This window comes from Eschrichtius robustus, chromosome X (assembly GCF_028021215.1).
Source record: "Eschrichtius robustus isolate mEscRob2 chromosome X, mEscRob2.pri, whole genome shotgun sequence".
In the NCBI taxonomy this organism is placed as follows: Eukaryota; Metazoa; Chordata; class Mammalia; order Artiodactyla; family Eschrichtiidae; genus Eschrichtius; species Eschrichtius robustus.
Window position 1 is genome coordinate 44,349,276 of NC_090845.1, and position 18,814 is coordinate 44,368,089.

General features: G+C 37.6%; 1 protein-coding gene across 1 annotated transcript in view; it reads right to left on the reverse strand.

Annotated features, from left to right (window-relative positions):
- ZNF41 (zinc finger protein 41) overlaps positions 1 to 12,829 on the reverse strand; it is a 56,610-nt gene extending 43,781 nt beyond the window's left edge. Inside the window, 1 exon segment of the mRNA XM_068532886.1 lies at positions 12,649 to 12,829. The gene's annotated coding sequence lies outside the window, so the exon portion shown is untranslated.
- Positions 12,830 to 18,814: the final 5,985 nt, after the last annotated feature.

Genomic DNA, 18,814 nt, shown 5'->3' on the forward strand with positions numbered 1-18,814 from the left:
TCTTAAGAGGATGAAATGACAAGCTGCAGACTGAGAGAAAATATTCACAAACCCCTTATTTGACAAAAGACTCATATCTATAACATAATAAGAACTCTCAAAATTCAACATTGAAGAAACAAACAACCCAATTAGAAAATGGGCAAAAGACATGAAGAGACATTTCACCAAAGAGAATATATGGAGGGCAAATAAGCACATGAGAATATGTTCAACATCCACAGACAAGCATATTCTAACATCTATATGGAAAGGCACAGCTCCTAGAATAGCTAAACCAGTCTTGAAGAAGAATAAAGTGGGAGAATCACTCTAATAGATATTAAAGCTTACTGCATGGGTACAGTAATCAAGACTGTGGTTTTGGCAGAGGGACAGACACAGATCAATGGAACGGAATAGAGGATCCAGAAATAGCCCCACATAAGTATGGCCAACTGATATTTTTACAAAGATGCAAAACAAGTAAGTGGTGCTAGAACAACTGTACATTCAGGGCAAAAAGAACCTCAACCTAAACCTCACTCCTTACACAAAAATTAACTCAAAATGGATCACAGACTTAAATGTAAAATGTAAAACTATAAAATTTTTAGAAAAAACATAGGAGAAAATCTTTAGGATTTAGGGCTAGACAGAGTGTGGTATGATAAGAAATATATATTTGGTTTTTGTTCCTGGCACAGATCTCTTAAAAGCCCTGAGATTTCTTAAGTGATAGGAGTGATAAGAGCATCTTTTGTTAGTTTGTTATTCCTTACAAGCCCCTTCCAACGATGCCTGAGTTTATGCTGATGAAGGGACTCTTGGTGGGTTCTTAGATAACTTTAGGGTGGGGGCTGGTTGCCAAAGGAACCAATCATTTGGTTATAGGGCTTGATTAGAGGGTTGAAACTTTCAGTCCCACTCCCCCACCACCACCTCCCTCCTAGGGAGGGGAGAGGAGCTGGAGATTGAGTTCAATCACCAATGGCCAATGATTTAATCAATGGGGTCTACATGATGGAACCTCCATATAAACCCCTCCAGAAAAATCCCTAAATGATGAGGTTTGGAGAGCTTCCAGGTTGAACACAGATGTGCTGGGAGGAAGGCATGTCCAGAGAGGGCATGGAAGCTCTGTGCCTCTCCCCCAATACCTTGCCCTGTGTATCTCTTCCATCTGGCTGTTCCTGAGTTGTGTCCTTTACAATAAACTGGTAAACATAGTGTTTTCCTGATCTCTGTGAGCTATACTAGCAAATTATTGAACCTGAAGAAGAGGCCCTGGGAACCCCCAATTTATAGCCAGTAAATCAGAAGTATGGGTGGCCTGGGACTTGCAGTGACTGGCATCTGAAGTGGGGGCAGTCTTGTGGGATTGAGCCCTTTAACTTATGGGATCTGATGCTAACTCCAGGTAGGTAGTGTCAAAATTGAATTGAATTGTTGGACATTCAGTTGCTGTCAGAGAATCAGAGAATGACAAAGTTTTTAGACTGGACACCAAAAGCATAATCCATAAAAGGAAACACTGATAAACCGGGTCTTGCCAAAAATTTAAAAACTTTTGCTCTGAAAAAGACCAGAGGATGGAAAGGATGAAGAGGATGAAAAGCCAAGCTACTGACTGGGAAAAATACTTGAAGACAACATATCTGACAAAAGACTGGTATCTAGAATATGTAAAGAACTCTCAAAACTCAACAGTAAAATCATCCAAACAATTCAATTAGAAAATAGGCAAAATGCATGAACAAACATTTCACCAGAGGATACACAGATGGCAAATAAGCATATGAAAAGGGGTTCCGTATTATTTATCAGGGAAATGAAAATGAAAACTACAATGAGATATCACTATACATATATCAGAATGGCTAAAGTAAAAAATAGTGACAACACAAAATGCTGGTGAGGTTGCAGAAAAACTGGATCTCTCCTACACTGCCGGTGGGAAACGGTTTGGTAGTTTCTTATAAAACTAAGCATGCAATTACCATACGGCCCAGCAATAGTACTCTTGAGCATTTATCCCAGAGACATGAAAGCTTATATTTACACAAAAAATCTGTACATGAATGTTCATAGCAGCTTTACTGGTAATAGCTCAAAACTGGAATCAGTCCAGATGTCCTTCAACAAGCGACTGGTTAAACAAACTGTGGTACATCCACCCCAAGGAGTGCTATTCAACAAGAAAAAGGAATGAACTGTTGATACTCACGCTACTTGGATGGTTTTTAAGAACATGATGCTAAGTGAAAAAAGCCAACCTCAAAAGTTCATATACTGTATGATTTGATTAATATAACAATTTTGAAATGACAAAATTTTAGACATGGAGCACAGGTTAGTGGTTTCCAAGGGTAGTGGAGACAGGAGGGAAATAGGTGTGGTTATAAAAGGGCAACACTAGGGATCCTTGTGATGTTGGAACTGCTCAGTATTTTGACTATGGTGATGGATACACAAACCTACACAGGTGATAAAATTGTATAAAACTTGGTACACGCATATACACATACATGTATGAGTAAAACGGGAAATCTGGATAAGATGGTTGAATTGTATCAAGGTCAAAATTCTGGTTGGCATATTATACTTTAATTTTGTAAAATGTCACCATTGGAGGAAACTGGGCAAAGTGCACAAGGGATCACTTTGTACCATTTTTTACAACTGCATGTGAATCTATATCTCAAAATATATTTTAAGTAAAAAAAATTTTTAAAGGATGTTCAATGTCAATGTTTAAAAAGATGTTCAAAGCTTTTGTACAGTAAAGGAAGCCATCGACAAAACGAAAAGATAACCTACTGAATGGGAGAAAATATTTGCAAATGAGGTGACGGATAAGGTATTAATATCCAACATATATAAACAGCTCGTACAACTCAACATCAAAAAAACAAAAAAACCAATTAAAAAATGAGCAGAAGAACTGAATAGACATTTTTCCAAAGAAGAAATGCAGATGGCCAACAGGCACATGAAAAGATGCTCAGCATCACTAATCATCAGGGAAATGCAAATCAAAACCACAATGAGATATCACCTCACACCTGTCAGAAGAGCTATTATCAAAAAGTCTACAAATAACAAATGTTGGCAAGTTTGTGGAGAAAAAGGAACCCTTGTACACTGTTGGTGGGAATGTAAACTGGTGTAGCCACTGTGGAAAATGGTACGGAGGTTTCTCAGAAAACTAAAAATAGAACTACCATATGACCCAGCAATTCCACGCCTGGATATATATCTGAAAAAAACAAAAACACTAATTCGAAAAGATACATAAACCCCAATGTTCATAGCAGCACTATTCACAGTAGCCAAAACATGGAAACCACCTGTGTCTATCAACAGATGAATAGATAAAGAAGATGTGATATATATATATAATGGAATACTACTCAGCCGTAAAAAATAATGAAATTTTGCCATTGCAGCAACATGGATGAACTTGGAGGGCATTATGCTAAGTGAAATAAGTCAGACAGAGAAAGATAAATACTGTATGATATTGCTTATATGTGGAGTCTAAAATATACAACAAACTAATGAATAAAACAAAAAAGCAGTGGACTCACAGATATAGAGAACAAACTAGTGGTTACCAGTGTGGGGAAGAGGGGCAATATAGGGGTCTGAGAGTGGGAGGTACAAACTATTGGGTGTAAGATAGGCTCAAAGGTGTATTGTACAACACGGGGAATATAGCCAATATTTTGTAATAACTGTAAGTGGAAAGTAAACTTTTAAAAGTGTATAAAAATAAAAAAAATTTTAAAAAGATGTTCAATGTCATTAGCCATTAAGGAAATGCAAATTAAGACAATGATGATATAATCACTGCACACCTATTAAAACAGCTAAAAATGTTTTAAATAGTGACAATACCAAATTCTGGAGAAAATGCAGAGAAATGATCTCTCATATGTTGTCAGTGGGAATGTAAAGTGGTACAGACACTCTGGAAAACAGTTTGGCAGTTTCTTTAAAAAAGTGACCCAGCAATTGCACTTCTGGGCATTCATTCTAGAGAAATGAAATCTTACATGTACACAAAAATATGTACAATTGTTCATAGCAATTTTATTTGTAATAGCCTCAAACTGGGGACAACCAAAATGTCCCTCAGTAGATGAATAGTTAAACAAACTGTAGTACATCTATAATATGGAATAATACTCAGCAATAAAAAGAAATGAACTATCATTACAACGATAGTTGTAAGGATGGTTTTCAAGGACATTATGCTGAGTGAAAAAAAAAATCTCAAAGGCCACATACTGCATGGTTCCATTTATATAACATTCTCAAAATAACAAAATTATAGAGATGGAAAACAGATTATTGGTGGCCAAAGGTTAGGGATGATGGTGGGGGTGAAAAGTATAAAAAGGGTAATAGCTCTGTATCTTGATTGTGGTGGTTATTACACGAATCTACACACATGGCAAAATGACAAGGAATTAGGCACACACATTGTACCAATGTTAAATTTTTATACTGTATTATGATTTTATAAGATGTAACTATTGGGGGGAACTGGGTAAAGGGTACATGGGATTTCTCTGTCTTATGTTTGCAACTTCGTATGAATCTATAATTATTTCATAATAAAGAGTTTTTAAAAATCACAATTACCCTGGGAGATTTTATTATAATATAATGGGTCAAGTAGACCAAAAAAGAAGTAAAGAGGATTTGAAAAATATAATCAATGCTAGATTTAATTCTGTCCAATTAATATACTCTTCTTTTAAACTCATGGCACAGTTAAAAAAAACTTTTTAAATTGTGTAACTTGAACTCAAAGAAAAAAATATTGATATTTCTTAAAAATTAGAGTTTTGGCAGGCTATATTGACAACAATCCTACAAAAATCAGAAATATAGAATCAAAATTGCTAAGAGACTATGTCTTAAACATCCTCACCACAGAAAAGAAATGATAATTATGTGACAGGATGGAGGTGTTAGCTAAAGCTACTGTGGTAATCATGTCGTAATTTATAAATTTATAAACATACCAAATCAAAACACTGTATACCTTAAACTTACACAATGTTATATGACAATTATATTTCAATAAAAAAGAAATATAGAATAAAAAGATAACCAAATGACCAAAACTAGTTTGCAATTAAGAAATATTCTCTACAGATACAAACTACTACACATAAAATAGATAATAAGAATTTACTGTATAGCACAGGGAACTATATACAATATCTTGTAATAACCTATAATGGAAAATAATCTGAAAATATATATATATAACTGAATCACTTTGCTGTACACCTGAAACTAACACAACATTGTAAATCAACTATACTTCAATTAAAAAAAAGAAAGAAAGAAATATTCTCTAAGTAGAGTGATGATTACTAGGGGCTGGGGGGTGGGGGAAATGGGGAGATGTTGGTCAAAGGGTACAAACTTCCAGTTATAAGATGAACAAGTTCTGAAAATCTAAGGTACAACATGGTGATTTTTGCTAATGATACTGTATCATATGCTCGAATATTGTCTAGAGAGTAGATCTTAAATGTTCTTATCACACACACACACACAAAGTGGTAATTATGTGACATGATGGAAGTGTTAGCTAACACTATGGTGATAATCATTTTGCAATATACAAATGTATCAAATCAACACACTGTACACCTTAAACTTATACAATGTTATATGTCAAGTATGTCTCAATAAAGCTGGGGGAAAAAGAAATATTCTCTAAACATGGCAGGATTGGGACTTCCCTGGCGGTCCAGTGGTTAAGACTCCACGTTTCCATTGTAGGGGGCGTGGGTACGATCCCTGGTCAGTGAACTAAGATCTCACATGCCACATGGTGCAGCCAATAAATAATTAAACAAACAAACAAACAAACATGGCAGAATTGAAGATAAATTCAATAATAAAATTATAAACTTCATACCTAATTTTGAGACATGGCTAAAGTTATATTTAAGGGATATTTTAGCCTAAAATGTTTTTAATATTTAAAAAGAAAAGCCAAAGATAAATGAATTAAGTGCTAAACTTAAGAAATTAGAAAAAGAAAATAAAATATTCATGAGAAACCTGATAAAGGTAAAAGAGAAGGAAATATACATGTACACACACACACACACTTACATATCACACATATATTCACACAATTTTAGGAATGAAAAAGGAACTACTACCACAGATGTGGAAATGACCAGAATAATTTAAGCATTATACGTGGCTCTATGAAAATATAAAATCCCTAGCAAACATAAACCACCAAAATTAAACCCCCCAAAAGAAGAAATCTGTAAAGACCAGTAATCAGAGAAAATAAAATAATTAAAATTTACCATTTTAAAAGGCACCAGTTCTAAGTGTGTTTATAGCTGAACTTTAAAAAGAAGATAATTTCTATGCCATTTTAACATATAAAAAGATAGAGGGCTTCCCTGGTGGCGCAGTGGTTGAGAATCTGCCTGCTAATGCAGGGGACATGGGTTTGAGCCCTGGTCTGGGAAGATCCCACATGCCGCGGAGCGACTAAGCCCGTGAGCCACAACTACTGAGCCTGCGCGTCTGGAGCCTGTGCTCCGCAACAAGAGAGGCCGCGATAGTGAGAGGCCCGCGCATCTCGATGAAGAGTGGCCCCCGCTTGCCACAATTAGAGAAAGCCCTCGCACAGAAACGAAGACCCAACACAGCCATAAAAATAAATAAATAAATAAATATTTAAAAAAAAAGATAGAAATCTCCTGAATTCCTTTTAAAAACTGCCATAACCTTAATACCAACACATGTTAAATATAGTACAAAAAAAGAAAAAAGAAAAGAAAACTATAAGCAGTTTTCTTATAGTGGCAAAAATTTTAAATAAAATATTACTAATTCAAATCCAAATGTATCTTATAAGAAAAATTCCCCTTGACCAAACAGAATTCTTCCAGGAAGGCAAAGATGCGGCCACATTACACGTCAATGTAATTCATTACAACAACCAATTACAGAGAATAATACCATAAGGCTGTTAATATCAAAAAGCACCTGACACAATTCAGGAGCTATCCCTAATAAAAATACAAATTAAAATAGGAACATTAAAGAACTGTGTAAATATTACAACAACTACCCCCAAAATCACCAGAAAACATTATGCTAAAAAAAATGCCCAGATAAAAAGACTTAATATCATTAAAATGGCAATATTCCCCTAAATGTTGTACAGGTTCAACACAATCTCTATCAAAATCCCAGTGGCATTTTTGCAGAGGGTAACGAGCTGATCCTAAAATTCAGATAGAAATGCAAGGAACCTTCCCTAACCTATTCACTATTCAGTGAATAGCCAAAATACTGAATAAGAACATAGTTGGAGGACACACGTTTCTCTATTTCAAAACTTGCTACAAAGCTACATAAATCAACACAGTATGGTACTGGCATAAAGGAGGCATATAGATGAATGAAATAGAATTGAGAGTTCAGAAATCAGCCTTTACACTCATGGTCAGTTGATTTTAGATAAGGGTTTCAGTACAATTCAATGGGGAAAGGAACATCTATGACATCAAAAGCACAAGCAACTGGGATGAAGTGAGAGAGTGTCATGGACATATATACACTACCAAATGTAAAATCGATAGCTAGTGGGAAGCAGCCAAATAGCATAGGGAGACCAGCTTGGTGCTTTGTGTCCACCTAGAGGGGTGGGATAGGGAGGGTGGGAGGGAGACGTAAGAGGGAGGGGATATGGGGATATATGTATATGTATAGCTGATTCACTTTGTTATACAGCAGAAACTAACACAATAATGTAAAGCAATTATACTCCAAGAAAGATGTTTTTAAAAAAGCACAATCAACAATAACAAAAATAGATAAATTAAACTTCATAAAAATTAAAAACTTTTGTGCTACAAGGTCACCACCAAGAAAGTGAAAAGACACCCATAAAATGGGAGAAAATATATGCAAATCACATATCTGACCAGGGACTTGTATCCAGAATATATAAAGGATGCTTACAACTCAATGATACAAAGACAAATAATCCAATTAAAAAATAGGCAAAGAATTTGAACCGACATTTCTCCAGAGAAGACATACAAATGGTCAATTAAACACATTGTCTTAGTGTGTTCAGGCTGCTGTAATGAACTACGATAAACTGGGTGGCTTAAACAGCAAACATTTATTTCTTACAGTTCTGGAGGCTGGGAAATCCAAGCTCAGACGTCAGCAGGTTGGGTGTCTGGTGAGAACCTGCCTCCCAATTCATAGATGGCTATCTTCTTGTTGTGTCCTCACATGGCAAAAGGTGGAAGGGGGCTCTCTGAGGTCTCTTTTATAAGGGTACTAATCCCATTCATGAGGGCTCCACCCTCATGACCTAATCACCTCCCAAAGGCCTCACCTCCTTATACCATCACACTGCGGTTTAGGATTTCAACATAGAATGGGAGGGGCACATAAACATTTAGTCCATTGCAAACATGAAAAGTTACTCAACATTCATTAGGGAAATAGAAATCAAAACCACAATGAGATACCACTTCACACCCACTAAGATGGCTAGAATAAAAAAAAAGACTTGTTAAGTGTTGATGAGGATATGACACATTGGAACCTTCATATATTGCTGTGGGATGTAAAATGGTGCAGGTTTTTTGAAAAACAGTTTGGCAGTTCTTCAAAGGTACCATACGATCTAGCAATTCCACTTCTGAGAGAAATGAAAACATACGTCTACACAAAAACTTGTACACAAATGTTCACATCAACATTATTCATAGTAGCCAGAAAGTGAAAACAGCCCAAATGTCCATCAGCTGATGAATGGATAAACAAACTGTGGTACATCCATACAAAGGAATATTATTCAGTAATAAAGAATGAAGTACTGATACATGCTATAGCATGGATGAATCTTAAAAACATGCTAAGTGAAAGAAGATAGTCACCAAAGATCATATATTGTTTGATTCCATGTGTATGAAAGGTCTAGAATAGGCAAATTTATAGAAACAGAAAGTAAATTAGTGGCTGTCTGCAGCTGGAGGTATGGGGTGGGAATGAGGAATGAGTATGATGTTTCCTTTTGGGGTGATGAAATGTTCTAAAATTGGATTATGATGGTGGTTTGCACAACTCCTTGAATATACTAACAACCATTGAATTGTAAGCTTTAAATGGTGAAGTTTATGGTAGCTGAATTATATCAATAAAGCTGTTAGGAAAAAAAAAGATCATGTAGCTAATAAGTGGCCATGCAGGATTTCAAACCCCGTATCTGGAAAGGTGAAGGTATTCAACAAATGTTTGTTGAATGAATGAATGAATACCCTTCACTTTCAAATTAGCAACAAGATAGGGATACTCTCTATCAAGTATCACTCAACATTGTTCTGAAAGCTCTAGCTAAGGCAATAGGAGAAGATGAAGTAATCAGAATAAATATTTGAAAGGAAGAGAGAGTATCATTGTTAATTGGATGTGACATGATATTATATCTAGGAAAACTAAGAGACCATAAAAGGCAACTGGAATTCACATGAGAATGTGATAGCTGGATTGGATAAGAAATAAAATACAAAAAAGAAATAAAAATTAAAAAATTTATATATTTTTTTCTATGGAAATAGAGAAACGTGCTATTCACTGTGATGATATCAAATTTAAAATATCTAAGAATGAACTTTTCAAAAAAGGTTCTGAATCTATAAGAAGAAAATTTAAAAATACAGTTTTAATGGTTGCTTTTGAAGTGAAATAAAATGGTTTTAACATTCATATAGAAGAATAAATGCTAAAAAAGATTAAAGAAAACAACCAAAAAAAAAAAAAAAGGAACAGTGAGGGGATTAGCACTATTCAATATTAAAAGTATTTCTAAAGTCAAAACAATTTTTTGAAAGGGAGTAGATACATATATCAGAAGAAAAAATAGAGTTCAGAAATAGAACGATATACATTTGGGAATTTATGTGACAAAAGTGGCATTTAACTGAGTTAGAAAAGGGTGTTTATTTAATGATTGGTGCTGGCAAATTTTCTATCCAAATGGAAAATAGAAACTTTGATCTCATCTCACACCACACACCAGAATTTTCCAGTTGGATTACAATTTAACTTTAAAACAATAAAAATTTAAATTTAAGGCATGTATTTATTTAAGCACAAAGCAGGAAGAACCCACTAGGCAAGACACGATATTCAGAACTTGTTAAGGAAAAATTACCTAATCAGATAATTATTTTTTCTAATTATATGTGAATACACCTTTCAAAAATCAAGATAAAAGAGAGATAAAGGGAAAAAATTACAATAAATGACAGAAGGTTAATATCCACAAATTAGTAAGACAAACTACATAAAGAAAAAAAAGAGCAAAGGATATGAAAATGTTTAAAAATACATTTCAAAGGCCAATAAATATGAGAAGATATTCAGCCACCAGTTGTCAGGAAAATGCACATCAAGGTAAGCTACATACTGTTGTGTTTGGCCCTCAGAATGGCAGAAATTAAAAAGTGCAGCAACATTCGGTGTGGGAGATGATTTTGGAATGAGCCCTTTTATATGTTGCTGGTGGGAGTTGCAATTTTACAAAAGTTTTGGACTTAAATTTCAGTACATACCATCCACTTCAAGGACCATCCATTCCTGCACCTAATAATCGCTCAGATGACAGTCTCTGGCTATAATTTAGAAATCAATAACAAAAATTACAACTTTTTGGGAAATCAAAATCTCATAACTAAATAACTAAGGGATCAGAGAGAAAACCACAACAAAAATTAGAAAACATTATTAATAAACTATGGTGGAAATGTTACATATCAACACTTGTGACATGGAGCTAAAGTGTTCTTAGAGAAAAATTCATGAACTTAATGCTTATACTGTAAAAGAAAATGATTGAATATTAATGAGATAAGCATTCAATTTAGGAATTTAAGAATAAGAATAAAAGAAAAAACCCAAAGAAAAGAAAGAATGAAATCAAGGGCAGAAACTAATGACACAGAAAACAAAGATACAGGAGGACCAAGAAGGTCAAAGGTAGGTTTTTGAAACAATCCCATCTCAATCCTAAGACCACCTATCACTGACCCCATGAAGCAGGATATCTGATTCCACAGGCCCCTCTATCACTATCACTAGTCCCAAAGAAACGTTATCATTCATCCCACAGAGCTCCATCACTCACACCACAGAAACCTTGACCATCCACCCAATAAACCCCATCATATACCTCATAGACTCTGCAACACTAATCCCACGGCCCTCATCACTCACCTCAAAAATTCTCCATCACTCACTCACTCATTCACTCTCCATTACTCACTCCACAAGCTCTCCATCATTCACTCCACAGACCACCCATTACTCTCCTCAAAGACCCTCATCACTTACCCCACTGAACTCCCATCATTCATCTCACAGACCCCTCCATCACTTACCCCACTAACCCCCTATGACACCCCACAGAACCCCCATCATTCGCCCCACAGGAACTCCAGCACTAACCCCAAAGAGCACACATCACACCTCCGAGACTGTATCACTCACACCACAGTCCCCATTCCTCACTGCACTTACGCCTGACCACTCACCCCACAAACCTCCATCGCTTATCCCACAGACTCAGTCACTTACTCCACATCCATCAGTGGCCTCCGAGGGTCCTCATCACTCACCCACAGACTCCTCATCGCTCACCTCACCGATGCCCGCTGCTCACCCTATAGACCCTGCATCACTATGACCTCACAGACCCCCCCAGTACTCACCCCACAGACTACCTATTACTTTCCCTACTGCCCCCACCATTCACCCACAAACCCCTGTCACTCTACGCACCTCCTCATAAGTGACTCCAGAGACGCCCCATCACTCACCCCACAGAGTACCATCACTGAGCCCGAAAGCCATGTCGTAACACCCCCATAATTATGTCAACGTTCTACTGGCCCTAAATCGCCGCCTCTGTTAAACTCAGTCCCGGAACCAGAAGTACTGAAACTGCCTCTGCGGGACTCCCACGTTTCTGGACTTCGCACTGCACATGCTCAGTGTCGGCGTGGAAGCGGCCGTTAGCCCCCAATTACACTGGGTGCACTCACGAGGTGTCAGTGCGTGTGCGTGTCTGTGTGTGTCGGAGGAGAGGCGGGCTTTCCGATTTTCTTTAGTGACTTTGTCAGGCCACTAACATGGCTGTCCCCTTGGGAGTGTCTCTCCGGGAGTCGCCATCTTGGGAGGGTGGGCATCTCTGCTGCGCCGGAGCCGGCGGTCCCCCGCCCGACCTTCCCCGGTGGGGTTTCCCGGGAGCCGATCGGGCCCAGCAGATCCGCCTGCGGATCCCGGACTCCTCCCTCCTGCGCCGCATGCTCCACCATTACCCCGAGGCGCGGGCCTGGCGCCTTCCCTTCTCTGCGCTCGGGGCCCCGCCCTCAGGCCGTATCCCCGGGGAGTCGCGGCATCTTCGCGCGTTGCAACCCCCCTTGCCCCTCTCCCCCATCCTAGCTAGAAAGACACCTCCAAGGCACCGGCCCAGACACTGGCCGGCCCCCGCCCCAGCCGCCGCTCCACTTCTCGGGGTGCGGAACGGCCCCCGATCGGCGCAGGCGGCTCGCGGCGGCAGGGCCCGGGGCGCCGCTACGTGCCCACCTGACGGCGCCTCTGTCCACCCGTCGGCCTGGGGCATCGCCCGGCTCTGGCTGTCACCGACCCTGGGTAGTTGCCACGGGGGGAATAGTACGTGTCAGATTTAGGCCAGGAAGCGGAAGTCGCCCGCAGCGAGAGTTTAACCACTCTGGGCGCAGGGAGCTGAGGTGATTGAGCGCCAGAAACCAAGCATCTGTGCAGGGAGCCATTGAGCTGGACGGGGGGGCCGCGGGGGGGGGGGCTTGTGACATCAGTGGTGGGGCACGTCATCCAATTTTTTAAAAACTCGAGTAATCAGCCTTCCCAGTTTCCTTATAGAAGCATGAAGTTTAAACTTCTTTTCTAAAGATCCAAGTTTTGATTTGTTGCATTTTCATTAGTGTTCAGTTTCAAGTGCTAATTTGTAATTTTCCCCCGTTTGACCCAAGAATTATTTAGAAGTCCAGTGTCGAACATGCAAAAATTCTCCGAGACTCAAATGTCAAGGGAATGGTGACTTTATTCAGGCTGCTGCGACAAGAACAGCCCTGCGCAGTGTCTCCTGGAGCATGGAGAGTTTTATATGGGATAGGAATTTTATAGAAGGAAACCAAAGCAGCCAAGTGCCAGCTGCAAGTTTGGTGGGCTTTGGTCCGCAGGTGGAATGCTGCTGAAGGGAGCTGTTTTTGATTTGGCCCATCTCATTCTTTTGTATCCTGTTCTCATACTTAATGATTAAAGAAGGAACTTAGAGGGAGTGCAGAAAATTTTACAGTTCCTAACACCATTTTTCATTTGCTCAAACACAAAGTTAATCTCGATGTTAGTGATTTCTAACTTAATTGCACTGTGATCTGAGAATGTTGTCTGAATGATGTGGAGTTGAAATTTGTTGAAATTTGCCTTAAGGTTCAAGTACAGGCCCAGTTTTCAAAAATGTTTCATCTCTTGATTGAAAAAACCGTATATTTTCCAGTAGTTGGGTTTAGTGTATATGTTTATTGGTTCAAGCTTGTTAGTTGGGCTGTTTAAAATGTGTATATTGTTCCTCTTTGCTATACACTTGAAACTAACACAACACTGTAAATCAACTATACTCCAATAAAAATTTTTTTTAAATGTGTATATCATTCCTGATGATTTTCTTCTGCTTGCTCCCTGAGTTACTGAGAGAGATTTCCCACTGTATTGATAAGTCAGGGTTTCATTTCACCAGTCAATTTTTGCTTCCTATATTTTTAAGTTTTATTATTAAATACAAGTAAGACTATTGTGTTGCTGAATAGATACAGCCAAATAACTTCCCCAAAAGATTTTTAACATTTCCTACCCCCACTAGCAAAATATGAGTCCATCAAGGCAAATCTTCTCTAGCACTGAATGTTGATGCTCTAATTTTTGCCAATCAGAGGGCTAATTTAACTGCTTTAATTTGCATTTTCCTGACCACTTGTACAACTGAAGATCTTTTTCTGTTTGTTGACCATTTAGATTTTCTCTTCTGCAAATCTTCATATTCTTTGTCCAATTTTCTTTGGAGTGATTTGTCTTTTTCTTATCAATTTGTAGGAGCTCTTTGTACACTAGGGATATTATTAAGTCTTTGTTAGTTAGTGGCATTGCAATATTTTCCCCCTAACTCTTTTTGCCCTTTGCATTTGTAGTTGTCCTTTGATCTGTAATTAGAAAAATGTATTCTTTCATCAAAAATAAGTTTTCTTTTCTGGCTTCTGTATTTCCTATCTTGTATGGTCCCCCTTCCCCATTCCAGGTAGTCCTAAAAAGATAGTCTTAACATTTATTTCATTTTTATTGTTTTAAATTTTTCTACTTTAACCTTTAATCTAGTTGAAATTTACTCTGGTATATGGTATGAGATCAAGGTCAAGCTTCACTGTTGCTGCATCAAATAAAAACAAATCTAGAATTAGATAGGGAGAGACTAATTAGAAAGAAAGACTATTGCAATAGGGAGAAGATTCCCATCTCAGAAATCTGCAAGCATCTCAAAACCAAACAGAAAAAGGCTTTTTGTTTATAGATAGGGTAAGGAGGAGGCAAGCCAAGATAAGCAGAATCTGTGCAGGAGAAGCTGCACAAGCAGGGGAATGACCCGTGGGGTCTGACAGGAAAGTGCCCACTGTGGTCAGCTGATTCCCAGGACAAGCTGAGAAGAGGGGCACATTCCACATTTTTTGTGCTTGCTCAGGCTTGGGGGCAAGCAGAGTTCAGGAACCTGTAGGAAGGAGAGAAGCTTGGCTAAATTTTGGCTAACAAGCATTTTGTTGAGATTAATCAATGTTTATAAGGAAAAGAATGAGAATTTGGAGGGTCTGTGTCTGGCCATGTCACAGGTAAACAAGGGGCGTCTGTGGGTCCAAAGTCGTATAGGGAAGGGAGGTTCTTTGCAGTAAGCAAAGAGTAACACACAAGAACACAAAAGATTAAGGGAGGATTTCCCTGGTGGAGCAGTGGTTAAGAGTCTGCCTGACAATGCAGGGGACACAGGTTCAATCCCTGGTCCAGGAAGATCCCACACATGCCATGGAGCAACTAAGCCCGTGCGCCACAGCTACCGAGCCTGTTCTCTAGAGCCCGCGAGCTACAACTACTGAGCCCGAGTGCCACAACTACTGAAGCCCATGTGCCTAGAGCCCGTGCTCCGCAACAAGAGGAGCCACCACAATGAGAAGCTCGCGCACCACAACGAAGAGTAGCCCCCACTTGCCGCAACTAGAGAAAGCCCGCACACAGCAACGAAGACCCAACGCAGCCAAAACTAAATAAATTTTTAAAAAAATGAGTAAGGGAATTTCTTAACCTTCACTATTTACCAGAATCACAGGGTTCAGGTAAAATCCAACATTATCAGCTGGCACGGTTTATGGAAGTTACTGCCCTATAGGCACTGAATTAAACGTCACTTCTGTCATATAAGGTCACAAATATATTTAGCTTGATCTGAACTCTATTGTGTCTCTATATCTGATTTCAAAGGATTTTTGTTCTTGCAGATCTATTTTTCTAGGAACTCTGAAGTTCCCAGAATCATTTTATGAAGTTTCAAAATGAATGCTACGCACCCCACAAAACCCTCCACAAAACAAAACTATTGTTATTCTGATTGGAATTGTATTATCGGGTAACCCGAACGAACTTTTTGGCCAGCCAAATATATTAATAGTTTGGAGAGAGTTAATGCTCTTTATTATAATAAGCCTTTGTATCTAGGGATTCGATCTGTCTCTGATTATGTCTTGTATTATATGCTTCAATGATATTTCATAGTTTTCTTCTTATAAAAGTCCATCATCTTTTTTGGTTAAATTGATTCTTAGATATTTATAATATTTTTATTGTTATTGTTCAGACTTATTTTTGCTAATCCTGTCTGCTAACTGCTAGTATAATAAGGAAAGACCTATTTTAAAAATTTTATCTTATATTCAGCTCCTTATCAAAACTCCCTACCAATGCTGGTAGCTTCTTGGTATAGTCTCTTAGGTTTTCTAATTGTATAATCATATTAGATTTAGATAATATTCTCTTTTATCTGCTATTTGATGTCATTAGTTCTTTTTCCACTGAATTAGCTATCCAATATGGTAGCCACTAAACTTACATGGCTATTTAAATTTAAATTTATTAAAGCTACATAAAATTTAAAATTCAGTTTCTTAGTCACCTAGCCACATTTCACGTGCTCAATGGCAGCATATGGTTAGTTGCTACTGTATTAGGCAGCTCTCTCTATATAGAACACGTCATCATTGTGGAAAGTTGTATCAGACAATGCTGAGATAGAACCTTCAAAATAATATTGAGTAATAGATGTGATAGAGAGCATCCCTATGGTGTTGTCACTTTTAATGGAAATCATTTTATCCATTTTACCATTTAGTATAAAGTTTTCTGGCAATTTTTGGAAAATGGTTTTGTCAATTTTAAGTCATTTCCTTCTATTTCTATTTTGAGTTTTTATTATTAATATAATGGCTAATGAATTGTATCACATACTTTTTTATATCAATTAACAGTGTTACATGGCTTTTCTAAAGTGTTGGTGTAATGAAGTATATCGATTGATTTACAAATATTAAACCATACTAGCATTCCTGGAATCATCTTAATGGTTATGGTGTATTTTTTTTCCCAAGACATATCTGGATTTATTTGATATGCGGATATTTTATTTAGAAAAGTTTAGCCATATTCATGAAATATTGTCTCTAGTTACCTTCTTTTTCGAGAAATATATTTCAGTTTTGGTATTAACATTATTGTCTTTTAAAAAATAAATTGGGAAACTTCCATCTTTCTCTACGAACTGGACACTATAGACCCATTTAGTCCTGATTTATTCTGGAAAGTGTTTCTTAATTTTCAACTGGTTACGGTGTTATGGTAATATTTAATTTATTTCTGTTTTTGGTGGCTCTTATCAGAGAATGTGATCTGCCAGAGCCCTACTTTTAAAACATATATCAATCATTTCTCTGAGGCAAAGTTAGACAATTGAATGTTTTTTTAATGTTGCAAGGACATAGGAGTAGAGAGTCTGCTTGTAAGATACAAATTTCTTTTTATGTCTTTTAAATGTAGCTTATTGATTATAATTTTCATATCTTTCTTACCTTTATTTTTGTTAGCTTGATCTACCATATTCTGAACGAGGTATAACCTCCCACTATAAATTATGAATTTAAAATGTATAAATTATGGATTCTTAACCGTGGTGGTTAAGAATCCGTCTTGCAACGCAGAGGACGCCGGTTCGATCCCTCGTCGGGTAGATAAAATCCCACATGCCGTGGGGCAACTAAGCCCGCGCACTGTAACTACTGAGCCGATGCAGCCAAAAAATAAATAAAATAAATAAAATTTTGTTCCTTTTCTATGAATTTTTTTCTGGTGTTATTGGTGTTTGTATAAATGTTTATACATATTATATCTTCATCTAATGTATACTGTATTATTACATAATGTCTCTTTTTAAAAATCTGTTGAATGCTTTTGGCCTTGGAGTTTAACCTGATAATTATATCATCTGGCCTCCTTTATTCTGCTTGCATTTACCTGATGTATCTTTACATAGTGTTTAATTTTGCCTCTTTATTTCAAATGTACATTTAGGAAACAATGCATAACTCTTGTTTTTTAACCCTATTTCACAGTCTTGTATAGGAGAACCCAATAGATTTCATTTGTTAATGATATGCTCAATTTTGTGTCTTCAATCAGACTGTTTCCCTTTTCTACTTTGTTGTTGATACTCCTTTTCAATTTCCTTACATTTGCCGTCTCTGTCAAGTTTCTGTTCATTCTTCTTCCTCTCCTGGTAATTTGGAAGTTCAACTCTGCTTATCAATTCTGCTGGTGATTATCCTTCTATTACTTATAAACATGATTCAAATTTTCTCTATTGGTCCATGACACACACACACACACACACACACACACACACACACAGATGCGTTACTTTCATTTACTCCTAATTTCTTAGGAGAATGTACCATTTAGAATGTTTTTACTTCTTCACTTGACCCTCACCCAAAATTTCTGTTCTTTTCTAAGATGATTTTTAAAAAATTAGAATGGATGCTGGGAATATGGTGGCAGCTGAGCAGTTTTTAAATCTCTCTTCATGCCAACATGCAAACAGCAACCAGACAGCAGCATCAAAACCCATAGATAACATTCACAACAAAACTAGGGGACACAGTATCTCCAGCATGGTAGATTTTCTGCAGGTATGACTGCCAACAATATTTCCATCCCTGTTAGTGCTTACCACTCCTCCCATTGAGATATGGAGTATATTTTTTCATTCTTTGTGTCTGGGCTGGCCTTATGTTCTGTTTCACCAATAAAATGCAGTAGAAATGACATTCTGGGGCTTCTGAGCGTAGGCATTAAGAGGCCTTGAACTTCTGCTTTAGTGAGAGGGGAACCTAGACACCCTGTAAAAAAATCCTATCTTTCTGAAGACCAAGGCTCTGAGACACCATTTTAAAAAAGAGTCCATGTGCTTAAGAACTGAGGCCCCAACTGAAAACTAGCACCAAGGTCCCAATCATGTGTTGAAAGCATCTTGGATCCTCCAACCCCATTCTAGCTGCCTCAGACATCATATGGGGAAGAAATGGAGCCATCCCCACTGAGTCCTGCCCAAGTTTTTGACTGATAGAAT